At 32.6% G+C, this 18,114-nt stretch overlaps 1 protein-coding gene across 4 annotated transcripts in view; it reads right to left on the bottom strand.

The window, feature by feature from the left end:
• The window catches only part of Ptp99A (Protein tyrosine phosphatase 99A), an 874,937-nt gene extending 858,036 nt beyond the window's left edge, over nt 1–16,901 (bottom strand). For all 4 annotated transcript variants that reach the window (XM_073962747.1, XM_073962759.1, XM_073962758.1 and 1 more), the window contains exon 1: nt 16,359–16,901. The gene's annotated coding sequence lies outside the window, so the exon portion shown is untranslated. The remainder of the gene's footprint in view (nt 1–16,358) is intronic.
• Nucleotides 16,902–18,114: the final 1,213 nt, after the last annotated feature.

Here is an 18,114-nt window from a genome sequence, read left to right on the forward strand (position 1 = left end):
TTTAAAGATGCCGTTAGGGACATTTAAAAATATGTCAGACTTTTTCCGCTCAAGCAACTGTCCACTTAAGGCTATGCAAGATAAAGCAGAAGTTGTAGAAAAAATAGAAATTGTTAACTCAAAAAATGCGTTTTTTATGCCACTCTTTGAGTAAATGAGCGATACGATCACTTCGGTGGACTACCTTGTTGCAGCAAAGGTACGCAAATATCTGTAAAACCATTGAGTTGATGCGAACACTTTTTTCTCAGAAAAAAGGAGAGAAATGATAAAAGCGCGAGTGTGAGTGTCACTGTGAAAGTGACAGCTTAAGTACAGACAAAACTACAGTCGGACTATCGATAGTTTGCCAGCTCCACATCTATATATATGGTTCGTTTTCGAACACTAGGGAATACCTTTTATTTGTGTTGCTAAACTAGCCTAGACATATTATAAACAATTAAAGACACAGCCTTCAAAAGATCTTGTTTCCCTACTACTAAAGTCATAGTTTGACCAATTTTATGCGTTTTAAACTTGAAATGGCGTTTATTCATTCCAATTTTAAAGATTCGTAACAGTAGCATTCAAAATTTGCAGTTGTACTCAATTTATTAAAGAATGTGCTATACCAGTGAAACACTTTAAACCATACAAATTTTGGGTTTTATTGAAAGAAAACTATAAACATATATAACGGGACTTTATCCGGCACTTTTTTAAATTTTGAATAGGGTTCGAATTGTATTGGCTATGACTTATTTTTCTTAAAAAAATTAAATCAAATATAATTCGGGTGGGGGGTTGGTAACGGACATTACTTCCAAAAATTTTTGGACTTATGCCAAGTTTACACTTGCGCTCTAAAATCCACTGGATTTCACGAAATCCTGAAATACATCCCGGTGTTTACACTTATTTTTTTGTTGATTTCAAACATATCACAATGATCAAGGTAGATGCATATGCGCAGCTGATCGAACATGAATTTTCAAAACAAGTTGTTGTAAATTGAATTAGTCATCAAAAATATACGACAATATAGAACTTTACAACTTTATTTCGAAAATTATCGTAAAATTATCTTTATATCGTATTAATTGTGTATAGTAATAACAAATGAAAAAATAAAAAATGATTTTATCGTTGAGACATCATAATAATAAATTTTGATAGATAAAAGTTGTGTTCAGACCTTTGCAGCAGTTTTCCCGTTTAGTGCTAAAAATGCGTTCCCGTACTCCGAAGTCTAGCAATACTTGCACTTCTCTTTAAACAAAAACAGCGCCGAATAACACCCTATTCTCCTGTTTTTTGCCATACAATTTTGGCATGGTAGAAACTAGCAACATGTTCTTTATCATCTAAATACGATAGTGATACGTTGATTTGCTGCAGTTTTTGCAATTTCCGTAATTTTTTCGTTCCATTATTTTTTAAGAAATTTGTATGGGGAATCAATTTTTGACAATTCGCTCTTTTTTCTAACATTATCATTAAAAAAGTACAATAACACACTGAAAAATAGCATTGTGACAAAGTAATTTAATATTTTTTTCACATTGTTTACAAATTTTGATACTAAAATTTTTTGATGCATCAATTGACCATCTACCTTGTTTATTGTGATACGTGAAAAGTGTTGCAACTTTTGGTACTTTTTCAGGCAATAACAGGATTGTATATCATGTGTACTGCGATTTCGATGTGGATTTCGCTGAAATCACGAAATGAGATGATTTCATTTTTGTATGCGAAATCATGATAATTTTTGCTTGATTCCGCGCGAAATCACGAAACGCCTTCGAAATCACGAAAAGACGCCGAATGTAAACCAAACATTATGTCCGTAATTGTTGTGGGAGTTATGCCAGTAGGTCCCATATCATTATACCCTCAGCATTTATGCTAACGAGGGTATATGATAAATTTCAAATTTCCTTTACAATTCCATAGAAAAAAATTAAATTTTTTTGGCGAGCACATCTGCGATTTTTTAATACATGGGTTACGAAAAAATTCGTGGTTTAAAATCTGTTCGCGTTCACAAAATTGAACGATGCGCTCAAAAGTTATGGGGGTTTTATTCTCTTATAAAGAAAAATATTTAAAAAATGCCTTTTGTGTTGTAATACGAAAATGTATATAAATCGTTAACAGCATTTGATATAACAGCATTTGTAGATGCTGAAATAGTTGCTTAATTTATTTTTATTTTCCCAGAAAATCAAAACATAATGGAGAAATCTTGGAGTAAATTTAATTTATTCTAACTCAGGGTCCATAAAAATCTCTAAAAAATAAATTAAAAATACGTACAGAATCTAGATAACGCGTAGAAAAATGTGAGACCAATATTATAAAGATTGGGTTTATAACTTGCATATTTCAACAGCAACAAAAAAAAAAAATAGTTTGTCATCGTGAAAGTATATTTGCTTTCTGTGAAAGCAATAGAAATAAGAAGTAGAGAGTAATAATGAAATTGCAACCAAAGAAAAAACACAAATATTAAAAAACGCGTAATTCACGAATCCTTTAAAATCAGTTGAGGCGCATGCGATTTTAGGATACAGCATCTCGTTCAATATGTATGCATTTATCCATGTTGCACTCAGCGGCCAAGGTGTGCTGTCAGTTGCATCTTATCTCCCAAAAATCCTTCAAATGGGTAAAATTTTTGCGATGTCCATGTGCTTGTAAGGCGCATCCGATTTCAGTGATCGTCTGATAAAAATACGTCAATATAACAAATTTTAAACAGATTCGTCAAGAACGGCGGATGTGCCACCACATTCTATGTTGATTTAAAAACGAATATTACTCCCGAATCTCTGTAATTGATATAATTTTATAATATGCAAATATTATAATCACGTATAAAGATTTATGCATACATTTTGAAAGTAAATCGCGGTTAATTGCGCGGAATTGTCAAAATATATTTTTTAAAGATTTTCCTATATTCAAGGTATTTATATCCGCCGTTTAAGTAAATGGATTCGAACCCGGAAGCATTCATTAGATCCGGCGCGTAAAAAACTAACTGTATGAAAGTTGTAAATTTTAAAGCCAAAAATAGGTTTTTGAAGAAAATTTACGTACTAAATTTTCGAATTTGGGCACCTATTACTAAGAAGCTGTACAGAGCACACTCATGAGATATACATCAAACGACGTGGAATCAGGAGTTCTACAATCCTGTGAAGTGTTTCATTATCTGGTTGCGCCCTCTAATTATAAGAAAAATTAAAAAAACGCCGAAATCAAAACTTCAAAATGTCAGCATCGATTTTTGTGGGATGCAGTGTTTATATCGAACAATTATACATCAGAACCATCTCGCCCAAATGGTGTTCTTTAATTGGTTCTATGAGCACAGGTCTGAATATGGCGTGGTTTGACCAGAAATCAAGAAAGAACACAAAAAACTTGTTTATTTCAACACATTTTTACCAACTATTTTTTTTTTTTTGTATTACATTACAATCAATCAACAGAAATATATTCATATTATATAAAATATATTTATAGTTCGCGATGTATTAAATGTGTAAACCTCAATTTCAACGATTGTAAAACTTTTTTGAATATTACCATGTACACTTTTATACGGGCAAAATGTTCTTCATCGAAATAATGATTTTTAAGACGAAAACCGTTTCAGACAATTTGGAGTTGATTTGTGCGCACTATAACTCTTGCAGGGTGTAACCGATTTGGTCCATACTATGCACATCGCAAAATTTCTACCTGACTTAGATGAGGACTCAATCGGTCCAATCCCTCCGGTACCTCCCACACAAAATTTCGGAAAAGTTCAGTTTAGGACCTGCCTTCGAATCGTTTTGATTTTTATTGGAGTAAGTTGTATTCACTGCCCCCCATATGACGGTACAAGTTTCGTCAGGGGCAAGTTCATACTTCCTGAAAAAATAGCCTGAAAGTTGCAAACAAAACCCCTATGACACCGTGTGTAAGGGTTGGAGCGCAAGATAACTCTCGAACGGATCTGCCGATTCGAACCAATATTTGGCCTACGTAATATTTTGTCCAAACTTACTATATCGGTCCACTCCTACAGGTACCTCCCCCACAAAAGTTAAAAAATGTTCCTAAAAATGTGCACACGATAACTCATGAAGGGAGTGACCGATTTTGTCCATACTTTACAGATATAGATCAGGTTAGATTTTGGGCTATATTTGTCAACTCGTTCAGGAACCTCCCACACAAAATTTCGGAAAAGTTTACTTTAATACCTGCTCTCGAAACGCTTTGATTTCTGTTGAAGAAACTTGCATTCGCTGCTCAATTATGACGGTAAAAGTCTATCTTCTTGAGAAAACAGCCCGAAAGGCGTAAAAAAACCCTGTGGCACCATATGTAGTGCCTGGAGAGCTCGATAACTCTCGACCTGATCAATCAATTTGGTCTTCGTTATGTTTTGTTCAATATTAGTTTCAGTTCGAAGATTGACAGTACCTGTCCATCATTTCCGGTACTAAAAAAAAAAAAAATAGCCTGAAAGTTGCAAAAAAAACCCCTATGACACCGTGTGTAAGGGTTGGAGCGCAAGATAACTCTCGAACGAATCTGCCGATTCGGTCCAATATTTGGCCTACGTAATATTTTGTCCAAACTTAGTTTAAGTTCGAAGATAAGCTGTATCGGTCCACTCCTACAGGTACCTCCCCCATAAAAGTTCAAAAATGGTCTGCACACGATAACTCTTGAAGGGAGTGACTGACTTGGTCCATACTTTACAGATATATCATGTGCGATTATTGACTATATTTGTCCACTCGTTCAGGAACCTCCCACACAAAATTTCGGATAAGTTCTGTTGAAGCAACTTGCTTTCGCTGCCTCAATTACGACGGTAAGAGTCTTTCTTCTTGAGAAAACAGCCCTAAAGGTGTATACTATCCCTATGGCACCATATGTAGCGGCTGGAGAGCACGATAACTCTGGATGTGATTAATCGATTTAGTCCAAAATTTGGTCTTCGTCATGTTTTGTTCAAACTTAGTTTGTCCAAATTTAATTTAACTTCTAAAATGATCCATATCGGTCATCTTCTTGGCGTACCTCCTCCCCCACAAAAGTTGTCTGAGTGCAGTTTAGGGTCTGTTCGATGATCCTTGGGAAATGTATACCGATGATTTTCGTCGTGGTACTGTTTACAGCCATATTATGTTTTCCGCTGCAAGTCCATGCTTCCTGGCATACTGGTCCAAAGATTATACGATGACCCACTGAAATGACTAGTGGACGCGATATCTATCGAAAATATGTGACTCTCAAAATAAGATCCACTTCTATAATGAACTATGTCGGTCTATTCCTTTAAGTACCTTCTTCGCAATACTTTTGAACTTAATCCTAATCCACATTTTTTTTTTTTTTTGGCAAGTTCAAATGTCCAAAAAGGGCCACAAAATTCACAAAGGCTGAGGCTTGTTTACTTGTTAAGCCAATATAAATCGAGGTGCACTCATTGATATGAGAGAAGTCTCCCTTGTATCTTCTGGAATATTGTAGCTCATTAGTTTGTAAAATCCTAAAGTGATGGGGACAGACCAAAAAATTGTTTTCATGTTCGGCATCTGTCTTTGTAGAATAATATTATATTAAAACAATAATATATAAGTAAAAAATAAAAACAAATGTCGTTTCAGACGTTTTATAAAGACATATAATGTTGTGGTGTGTATAAAATAATATTAATGGCCTGTTTCACTAAGACGACTCGAATACAAATTCGTTCGAAATACTTCTAAACTTCTGTTTTTTGAAAAATATTTGTATCATTTTTGTTTTCAATCAAACAAACATTTTCTACAAGAACATGAGTTTAGTAGTAATTCGAACGAATTTGAATTCGAATCGTCATAGAGAAACGGGTCATAAAAGTTGAACGAACTATTCATGAATTATTTTTATATTTTCAATATTCATATGGCAGAAATTTTCTTGAAAAAGCAAAAACTTTGTGAATATGAATATTATTTCTTAAATTGATTGCTGGCATTCATTTATCTGTCTGTTTGTTTGTTTGCTATCCTATTGGACTTTTGCAGACAGTATCAATAAATATAAAATTCATAAAATATGCAGATTCAATAATTGGTGTGAGAAATTGCTACAGCATGTCTTGGGGGAATATTCTCGTTGAAATGTTTAATTTTCTCTTGGCAAACAACAAAGGACATACATATGTATGCCAAAAGATGTCTAAATTAAAAGCAAAAAATAAAATTTGACAATGCGACAGAAAAAGGTCTTTAATACCTTTGTGCGAAAAAGAAAATGTGTTGAAAGCCCTAAGGTTAAAAGTACACTCCGTATGTCATGAACTTGTAGATATTTTTGTCGTGATTTTAATATAACACAGAAATACACATTATCTTTTCACTCACACCAACAAGTGATGGAAAAATAAAATATTTAAATTAAATTCATTTACCCTCAACAAAAACAAATAATTTTAAGAAAAGATGGAGAATTTCGGACTATAGCTTTTTATTGCCATAATAATCTTTGGAAACAGGGGGAAACCTCCTCCTGTTTGTTGTATTTGTGAAATATTATGTATTTTTTTTAAAAAATATTAATTTTCATTTCCAGATATTTAAAATGTTTGAATATATTAAATTCTGTGTTTTCTATGGCCAGTAATTTGTCAACAATTTGGTCTATATAATCTTTTTTACACAGACATTTTTTTACTAATGACAGACTTTTGTTCGCACCACGGCCAGCTGGCCGGCATCACTAACTCAGTTTCCGCAACATTTATAACTTATTTTCCATGTTTGTCAGCATATTTTATTCATTTCATTCAATTTGAGCCACAATTCGTGCTGTTTTAATTTTAGCCTTGGCCCTTTCTGTGTTTGTGCCACCACTGCCTTTTTTGTGTGTCGGTTGTTTTTTGGGTTATTTGGTAAAACTGTAATTAATTTATCATCATATTTACACTTTTTTTCGTTCACTATTTAACACCCACCATTTCCTTTCATTCTGCAGTTGAAATTTCCTTGTTGCCCCGGCATTTAAAACTTGCAAAGTAAAAATTGTTCGCAAAACGCAAATTTAGTTATAAAAGGAAACACTGTTGGAACAAATTTAATTTTCGCGCATAATTTAAACATACCCAGCAAAATAAATTGGAAGTAGTGCAATGTAGACTAGTTCTTTCACGGCATGTTTTTATGCAGTTCAAACGGAGTCGTTGAAAAAGGCACTCCATTCCTCACATTTTAACCGCATTTGGATGCAATCCAAAGAATCACATCCATTTGTCACATTTTAACAACATCCGGAGGCAGTTCAACGGAGTCGTGAAAAAGGCACTCCAATTCCTCACAATTTAACAGCATGCGGATGCAGTGCAAACGGAGTCGTGAAAAAGGCACTCCGTACACTACATTTTATTAGCAGTTGTTAGAGATCCCTACCTGTACATAAATCAGTTTGTACATCTCTACATTTCCAAAAAGAGATAATCGTGTTAACATTTCCAAACATTTGTTAATACAAACTAAATAATATTTAATTTGTGAACATTTTTCCGGTAACTCACGAGAAGAAAATTTCCCAATGGAATGCTGTTGGAGTACATGTCGAAATCTTAACTGGTGATGGGAAGACAATATCAAACCCATTTAGCAGATGAAGCAAAAGCACTAAAGCTTGGATTAAATGAAGAGAAGAGGAAACACACATGTTTGCGATTGTATTCAATAGAGAATTTTCATAATTTGTGTTAATTTAATAAAGGTATTAATATTTTTGTTTTACACAAATAATAAATGCATTTTATTTTGTTATTCAAAACACGTGCTCTGGACTGCCTCCAATTCTACCCCAAAGGGTCAGTTAAAATGCAATGCCAAAGGGTCAGTTAAAATGCAGTGCCAAAGGTTCAGTTAAAATGCAATGCCAAAGGGTCAGTTAAAATGCAGTGCCAAAGGTTCAGTTAAAATGCAATGCCAAAGGGTCAGTTAAAATGCGGTGCAATGGAGTGCCTCTTTCCGGGGTCACTCCCTTGTAAAAATCATGAGTGAAAATGCATAATTTGATGCACTTCCAAATCACTTGTACATATCATTTAACTGCCTCTTTGGAGGCAAACTTTTCGCTGGGTATTCATTCATTCACTCTTACACACAGCTATACACACATACGCAAGAACGTGTACAAACGTAGACTAAAAGGAAAACGGAAATAATGCAAACCTTACGATTTACTGATGAACAAAAAGTAATGTAAATCACTACATTTAAACTCTGTTGTTCTTCTATTGGAAAGGAGTAAGGAAACCCGGCATGAACTTTGTTTAAAGGGTCAAACACAAAATATGATGCATTTTATTTATGAACCTGCAAGAGTACAATATACGGCTCTGCTAATGCTCATGGCAAATTTATAAGAAGTCCGTAAGCTTTGATTTTCTTTTAAAATCAGTTTTTTGTTGAAAATATTCCAAATAATACCGACATATAAGATCGGTTAGCGTTTTTGACCAGCTCAGATTTTATGGCCCTATCTAAACATGGTTAAATAGTGAGTTTTTAAAGAAATTCGGGGCTATATATCTGAAACCAATGCGAATCTTCTTCTGACTTCTGAAACAAATTTGTAGATAAGGACAAAAATAAAATATTTAGAGAAATAATGAACTCGAAAAACTAGATTTATTGCCGCAAATTTCAAAAAAATTAATAATTCCACAATTTTTATACACTTCGCAACGTATCTCCAAAACCGTTAAATTTTTCTGAATATTTTCTTTTGGGAAAATATTCCCTAAAATGTAAAACTTTTCAGAACATGTCAATGTTGTAAAATGCATCTGTGCCGTTGTTTTCAGTACATTTTTCAACGACGATTTAATAAAAATGTCGATTATGTATTGAAATGCGAAATGCGAGAATAAACTGTTGGTGTGAACTGCGTTTGAAATACGTGTAATAAAAGATATGATGCAAAATACCGCTGAAACAACATGAAGTAAGCATTTTAGAGTTTCAGAATGTTCTAAAGAATTATTGAGAACTTTATTTGGAAGATTTTTGCAAAGGGTTACATGGTACAACTCCCAATAGTTTAGCCGATACTGACCAGAATTTCAGCAATTATGTAAAATTTTCTATATTTTATACATATGTATGTATATAGATTTGAGAAAATTTTAAATGAAAAATATTTCCTTTATAATTTTTTCATTTGACAGTTTCTTCCTTTATAAAAGTTTTCATTTCATATTGTCATAGAAACAGAATTGAGGCCTGAACTTCTATATCTCAAAAATGCTAAAACCTAGGGACAAAACATGACGGTCAATCCTCTAGAGAATTTTCACAGCTAAAACATTTTCTTTAGTCCCATTCGATAGGACTTGTGGTTTCCAAGCAAAATCGGGAAAACCCAAAATAAACCCAAAATGCGAACTTTGACCTCGGTTTATTTAAAAATTCCTCGAGTGATGTTTTTCTTGTTTTTGGATTTTTCTCATCTATGAATATTGCTGTTTCAGAATCCGCAAAAACTTCCTAGGTGTAAGCGGTTTTTATTTAAAGTTAGTTAAGGCGCACCGTACATGACATTGTTTTATAAGGAGGCGATACAGTCAGTGCATTGTCCCAATTTGAAATTCTATATCTCAAAAATTTTAAAACCTACGAAAATATCATAAAGGCCAATCTTCTAGAGAATTTTTGCAGCTACAATATTTTCTCTAATCTGATTTCGATAGGACTTGCGGTTTCCAAGCAAAATCGTGAAAACCTAAAAAACCTAAAAACGTGAACTTTGATCGCGATTTATTTAAAAAACGCTCTAACGGTTTTTTTGGTTTTTAGATTTTTTTGTAGTTTCAGAATCCGCACGAACTTCCAAGGAGTAAGCCCCTTTCATTTAAAGATGTTTCAAGAGCACCGTGTTTACTTTTATTGGCATTAAAAAATAGATGTTGCTTCCTATTATATAATTGCATTTTATTTGATGACTTCGAAGAAAAACGTTAAAACTCATACAGGTAGCCTTCAGACTGAAGAGTATAAAGTTTATTTTTCCCCCGAATCATTATAAAGACAACGCAATCATACTTGGTTCATTGCCATCCAACCCAACATTTATTGTGCATGATTTTCCTCTCAAATTAAAACCAATGTCACTGTTAAATTTGGTTAATCTTATATGGAATGTTTGATACGAATTAATACGAAGAAGGGCAGAAAAACATCATTTAGCAATTATCTTTTTCTCGTTGCATTTTAAAATTGTCATCTGCGTTTATACAATCAATTCTGTAGAGAACACTGAAACTGAAATGTTTTTTTTTTACTTTTTTCCACTAACTTCTCTCCTCTACAAAGACTTGCTGCAAGTAAACTTGCCTAATCTAAATTGCGACTTACTGCCGAAAATATCGATGCCTTACTTCCTCAAAGTCGTATATTGAAAAAAAAAACAAATTTTTTCAGGAGATATATTTATGTCTTAACCAGAAATATGTTTTGGGAAATTCTGAGTTAAATCGGACACTTTGGAGAAAATTAGTTTTTGATTTCCATTATTTTTTTGCTGTTTTGATACGGCTCCGCGGCAAAAAAATGTCATTATATTTTCAGATTTGCTTGGCCAATGGTTAGAATATATCGGTCTTTGAAAAAAATTGAATCATCGAAAAAGAAAAGAAATACAAAAAGATCAGAAATACGTTTCACGAATGGTGAAGTCCGATTATCAGGCATATTAGCATAATGATTGGGTATGTGAGACTTCGGAAGACTAATTGTTCAATGTACCTCTTAGGTTATAACAGCTAAACTCGAAGAATTAAAAACATTGTTCCACAACATCCCACACGGGACAAGGGAAACTTCTCTCATATCAATGAGTGCACCCCGATTCATATTTAGCTCAATGATATGGGACCTACTGTTTATCGCCGAGTCCGAATGGCGTGTCTTAAGACACCACTTGTGGAGAAGTTTTTCAAGGCTGAAATACTCAGGAAATGTCGCCAACATTACTGAGGAGTATTTCGCCACCGTTGAAAAATGTTTGATGTTGCTTGGCCGGGGAATCGAACCCCCGACCTTCTGCGTGCAAGGCGGGCGTGCATACCATTGCACCACGGTGAATTATTAATTAAAAATGTCACTATAAATGACCTTAATAAGGCAAAAAGTCAAAATAGTAATTTGTAGTAAAAATAGTTATTTTCTAGGAAAACGTCACAAATTATTGGTCACAACAAAAAGGAAATTAATTATCTCCAACTTCATAACAAAAATTTATAAAATCTTATAAAGTCCCGCTGAATTATGATAAAAATATATATGGTAACATGGGGCGCCTTCGCCACGTTTTTTTCAATATGTTCTCATATCGACACCGTTAATGTTTTTCCAGATATTATTTTTGGTACAAATATAAGCATATCTTGACTATAAGTTTTTATATATAAATAGTTATAATTTTGTTTTTAAAATATTATTTTTGAAAATTTACAAAATGTTTAAAAAGTGGCGAAGCCTCCCCACCAATGGGGCAGCTTCGCCATCCATATGGAACATTTTCCAACGGACTCTAAAACTGTAATTTACCATACTTCTTCCTTAAATATCAACATTATGCAAAGGAACATGTTTTCTGTTGAATAATAAAAAATCATTCTAAAATTCACAAAAAGAACCAGATTCTAGTACTTCATTGAACTAGTTACCTTGAATATAGATACAAAAATCATAATATTACTAAAACAAGATACGTTTAGGATAATATTTGACTTTAACTTCACATTATAGTGTGGTACAAATTTCTAACATTAATCCACCACACCCCTATCATGGCGTAGGCGCCCCACCCCTTACACACTTCATAATATTAATATATTGACATTTGTAATTGCTTTTTTCATGCGAATTATTGGGATTTATATTCTTCAGTAGTTGTCTTCTAACGGTACAAAATATGTTTTTGATATCACAAAAGGTAAAGAAGATATCACAAAACATATCTACCATAATTATTTTTCCCAATACCCTGAAAACACAAAACAGCGTGCGTCCGCTATCAAACCTATGACTCAACTGCCAACTTTTGGGAGAAGATAGATCTTCATTAAACTCACGATTTTGCCTTTAACGGATTTTTTCTAGCACTTGTAGTTTGCGAGAAAATCAGCCCCAGGCGCGAAGGCGCCCCATGTTACCATAAATATGCATATGAAATAATCTTTATTTTGGGCACTCTATATCAAATTTCACAAAATCTGTTATGGGAGTTATTACGAAACGAGAACATATCGGTTCGATGTTTAGTAAAAGTATTTTAATCCCTTCAGAAAGCACAATGTACAATTTGAGCTAAGCTGAAATAGTAGAAAACGCCAAAGTTTATTGTACCTTTCGCTGTTGGCTATACCAAAACATATGCCATAGAGATGACTATATGTATCAATATTTGTATATTTTTGAGGATATTGAGGGGCGGAAATGCATATAGTTTTGTATTTCAAAATTTTTTCTAACCTATTTGTTAATAACTGAATACTTATTTAAAATCTTGAAAATATTCAAAACCCACAATGTCCCTAAAAATAGACTAAGTTTAAAAGAGGCATCTCAGTTGCAAATGTTTTGAGCAGCACTATAAATTGAAACATTTTCGAAAGATGATTACTTGCAGAAATAAAAATGTGTTGCAAGATATTATTTTAACCTATTATATAACATATTAGGTATTTTCAACTTAATGCTACGAAAAATGTTATATTTTTTGTTTCGAATTACAAATGTAATAATTCGAATTTCAAATGCAATAATTCGAAATTCAAATGAAAAAATTCAAACTACAAATGGAAAAATTCAAATTGCAAATGAAAAAATCAAATTATAAATTAATAAAAAATAATTTAAAAAAAAATAAGTTTCAGTGTTTTATTTGAGAGATTCCATCATGAGAAAGAATATATTTATTGAGGCTAAGCGAAAAATTATTTTATAGTTTTAAGTGCATTTCTAAATAAAACACTGAAACTTAATTTTTTTAAATTATTTTTTATTAATTTATAATTTGATTCTTTCGTTTGCAATTTGAATTTTTCCATTTGTAATTTGAATTGTTTCATTTGAATTTCGAATTATTGCATTTGAAATTCGAATTATTACATTTGTAATTCGAAACAAAAAATAAAACATTTTTCGTTGCATTAAGTTAAAAATACCTAATATGTATGTTATATAACACTATGCTACAGTGAAAATGCAAACAACTTACAATGGACATTTTCTGAAAGTATATATTAAGACTACAAAAACCCTAGTTGGGTTTTGCATTGTTAGACGGGGTTTGGATTTTGCAGCCTCATGTAAACCGGGCTAATAATACCCTTTTTTCATTGTTCGCGGCTTCATCTCAAAAACTTATACAAATTTTGCTTTGTGGTCTTCAGCAATATTATAGCCCTAAAGTAGTAAAACCTGGGTGTCGAACAAAAGAGCTAGGAAAAACTGCATCTAGCGGGTGAAAATCGATAAAATATTTGAATGTCTACATAATTTCTGAAACTCTGGTCAGTAGCAGCTAAACTATTGGGAGTCGAACCAAGTAACCTTTTGCAAAAATTTTCCAAATAATGTGTTCAGCATTTCTTCTGAACATTCTGAAACTCTAAAATACTTCTTTCATGTTGTTAAGTGGGTATTTCATATTACACTTTCTACAAAATATATTTCAAACAATGTTCACATAGCCTGTTTATTTTCATATTTGGGATTTCAATGCATTGTTGATATATTTATCAAATTGTATTTGAAAAAAAATGCTAGAAACAGCTTGATAGAGGCATTTTACAAGATGGGAATGTTCTGAAGACTTAGCCAGCGGCTAATTTTTCCAAAGATAGGTCAACGAATAATGTAACAGTTTTGGAGATATGGTGCGAAATATACAAAATAATGGAGTTTTCAGATATATCATGAATTTTAAGGCAACAAATGCAGTTTTTCGAGTTGATATGTTCGTCATGCTCTAATCTACAAGTTTGCTTCAGATGTTTAAACAAGATTAGAATTGCTTTCAGAGATATTGCCTCGATTTGCTGTAAAAAGTCAATATTTAGCCATATTTTCACGAGGCCATAAAATCTGAACCCGATCTAACAACACAAAACCTAAATATGTTTTTTGTCGACTGGTTCTGTACTTTCATAGAATCCGCATTAAAAGTTGTTTGCACACAATTACCTTGAAAATGTTGCACAGTGTAATTGGTTAAAATAATATCTTGCAACACATTTTTATTCCTGCAAATTTAATATATATCGTCACCAACTTAATTTTTTTTAAATTATTTTTTATTTTTAACTTTTTAGTTAATACATTTTTTTGACCACTGAGAACAAAATTATAGTCAATTTAAGCCGAAAATTTAGATAAAAACTTAAAATGCCTTTGTAGTGTAGTACCGTTATATAAAGGAAATACCAAAACCTGGACTTCTGTCCATAATTTATGGTGGAGAAGTTTCTGTACCATTGGCGATTCCAAATGCCAAGTTACACCCAATTCGTACCGCTATAAGGGGGCTATAACAAAACCTGGACCTATTTTTGGTGGGGAAATGTCTGTATCATTGGAAATCCCAAATGTCAAATGACAGATAATTCCGGCAAAAATGAAGAAAAAATCCTCAAAATACCTGAAATCGGGTAGTACCGCTATATGGGGGCTGTAGGAAAAAATGGAGCCATATTCAGGTATTGTCATACAAATCTGAAAAGTGTGCAAACTTTCAGTTCGATTAGTCAACTGCAACTGCGTTAAAAATGAGTTACTGGATTTGAACTAAATCGGCTGGTACTGCTATATGGAGGCTATAGGAAAAAATGGACCCATATTGGATTTGGTTTCATGTTCATGTACTGTCATCCAAATCTGAAAAGTGTGCAAAGTTTCAGTTCGATTGGTCAACTGCAACTGTGTGGAAAATGAGTTACCAGATTTGAAATGAAAATTAAATAAAACACCGTTAAAACACTGTAAAATGGACCAATATTGGTTTCAATTTCATATTCATGTATTGTCATCTTAATCTGAAAAGTGTGCAAAGTTTCAGTTCGATTGGTCAACTGCAACTGTGTTAAAAATGAGTTAACAGATTTGAACTAAACGGACACCAAAGCAAGTTAAATAAAACACTGTAAAAATACGAATTTTAATTGGAATTCTCAAATTACAAATGAAATAGTTTGAAATTCAATTGGAATTCTCTAAATTTGAGATGGTCTTAAAAATTAATTCAAAATAATTAAATACATATATCCCAAATTATTCAAAAGTAAGATACAATCTGTTTTATCCTATGTATTACTAGTCCCGAAATCGATATTTTTGTTGATCGGATAATAAAAATCATGAGTACCAATATTTTATTTATATTTTTCTATTTATTTTTTATTTCTTAGTCTATAACACATAGACTATCATTACTTTGACCATATATTTTAACAGCATGGCAAACGAAACTGAGTACGCTTACAAATATTTTTTTATTCAAAGCATCATTGACACACATATTAAAACTTGTTCTGCCAAACAATTCCACTGACATTTGTACTGCCAAATAATTCCACTGATCGGAACCCAGTTAAACAAACTATATCCCAATAGAATATTATCATATATGTACATATTGATATTCTCATATTCTATCATGCCCATTGAAGGGACCTTCAATAACCCATTTTTAGTAACACTCTCACACAATTACTAGTTTTATTTTGTATTTATAAATTGTAGTAACACATTTAGTTGAAAAAAGAAGAACAGAACACCATACATGTTTTCCATACGTTTTACATTTCTTATTTTTATGTTTATTTGCACTCTTCCTTTTTGTAGAACAGCTAAAATCACCGATAAATGTGTTGCTGAATATTGAGCGAACAAGTAAAAGTACTGCAATTTTTTGCGATTTTAACTTGCAGTATGTTGCACTGGAAGTATTTTAAAGTTTAACATCTTTTTCACTTTTATTTTGGCACAATTTGTTTATTGTTGGTGTTGCTTTTGTTGTTGTTTTATTATGTCAGCAGAACATGCAAAAATTTCGCAATAGAGTTGTTTTTGTAGTTCGCTTCATTCCATCTGGAGAATGGATGGATGGATAGTAATGGGTGGGAATAAACAAAATCCAATGTGCTGTGCATGTAATGTTATCAGCTGTAATTAAAACTATGCAGACAACAACAAACAAACCAACAACGTTCAAGTGGAGGCAACTGACTTTGCTTCGCCGTTGTCCTAGGGCAGGAGCACATTAATTTTGAAACTAAGAAAAAGAAAACCAACAATTACCATTATTCACAGGGAACAACATAAATTCCTTCGGATGTTGAAGACATGCACATAATGTAATTCTTTTTTAACTTTTCACTTAAATCACTATTTCACTTTCACATAACATAAAGTGTAGAATAATCCAGATTACGTATTACATGCAACTTTAATTTTTTCCTTTATTTCAAATTATTTTTTACATTTACTTTTTTATTATAATTTTTCCTTTTTTGCAATATTTTCACTTTCTATGCAAAAGATTACACGATGTATTTCTTTTATCTTTTACGAGCTTAGCTCGCTTTCATTTACGTTTTGACGCGTCTAAAGCCGATTTTGCACCGTAACACAATGTTCGGCCGTTAGTCGTTCGCAAGATTCTCTATTTTTTGCGATATGTGTTTTACTGTTATCCGTTTTATCACATCCATACGAGCGCACAACAAACACGAAACTGAACAAGTGTTATTGTTTGAGGCCATAAATTCTGTTTCATTTGCCATTCGTTTCTATGCTACTTAAATTCCTATTGGAGCACAAAGTACAACTTCCAATATGAAACAGAAGACCAACAATTCAGGACATATTCATTCATGTTGGCCCGTGCACATATTATCCTGTATACAAGTTTTTTTTGCCATTGCATGTTAAGTTAACAGTGGGTGAGAGTGAGAGAGAGTTTTATTTATGTTACACTGTTAAAGTTCTGGGGGAATGCTGTGGCATATGAAACAAGGAATGTTAATTGTTACAGTAGATGTTTTAAAGTTTTTTCACCACTTTTCGGAGTAATGTTGTTTACAGTATTCTGTTGATGTTGAAATTCAGTTACAGATTGCAATTTATTTGAAAAACAAAATATTGCAATTGCTGTAAGGAGAAAATACAGAAATTTAGAAATTTCACAATTATGTGTTGGAAACTGTACACGATGAGTGCCAATATGCCTGTTCCAGAACCTGCAGGAATATACAAATTTTTACCACGATCCAAATTGTTCCTTTATAATATCGAAAAAAATAGTAACAATTAGTAGATCTTACAGTTCTAGAACAGACCAAATGTTTTCGGCCTGACTCCCACCATAACTCCCAGAAGATCCGGTTCCCAAAAAACATGGTATTTCATTGAAATTTAAATAAAATTCGAGACAAAAATCAAAAAATGTCATGTGTCATGTCATCATTTTAAGAATTTAAAGAACTAAAGTTTTTTCGCAGTTCTTAAGGAGTAAAAGCCTTACAAACATGAATTATTTTGTACTATAAACTAAAATAACGTCATCAGGATAAGTCATAGGTTACTGATATTGTATGTGAAAATGCGGGGATAGTCTACGGCTATTGTCCAGTGAATATATATCTGACATAGGAGTCCTAACATCCATGGTTTTGGCATGGTCCTAAATACTCTAATGATGGCAGATACTCCTGCTCTGATAAAATTGACTGAATTAATGAATGAATGATCATAACAAATTTAGTTAGGATATGGATAGTTACATCGATTTCAAGGGTTAATTCAGTCAATTTTATCAGAGCAGGAGTATTTGCCATCATTAGAGTATTTAGGACCATGTCAGATATATATTCACTGGACAATAGCCGTAGACTATCCCCGCATTTTCACATATAATATCAGGAACCTATGATTTATCCTGATGACGTTATTTTAGTTTATAGTACTAAAATACGTAATTTTTCAAAGTCCGATCTGGGTTATCAATATTTTCCCCACATATATTCACCATAGATATTTCAAAAACAGTTTGGAT

The sequence above is a fragment of the Musca autumnalis genome, unplaced genomic scaffold (assembly GCF_047663935.1).
Source record: "Musca autumnalis isolate F117 unplaced genomic scaffold, ASM4766393v1 scaffold_1, whole genome shotgun sequence".
NCBI classification, from domain to species: domain Eukaryota; kingdom Metazoa; phylum Arthropoda; class Insecta; order Diptera; family Muscidae; genus Musca; species Musca autumnalis.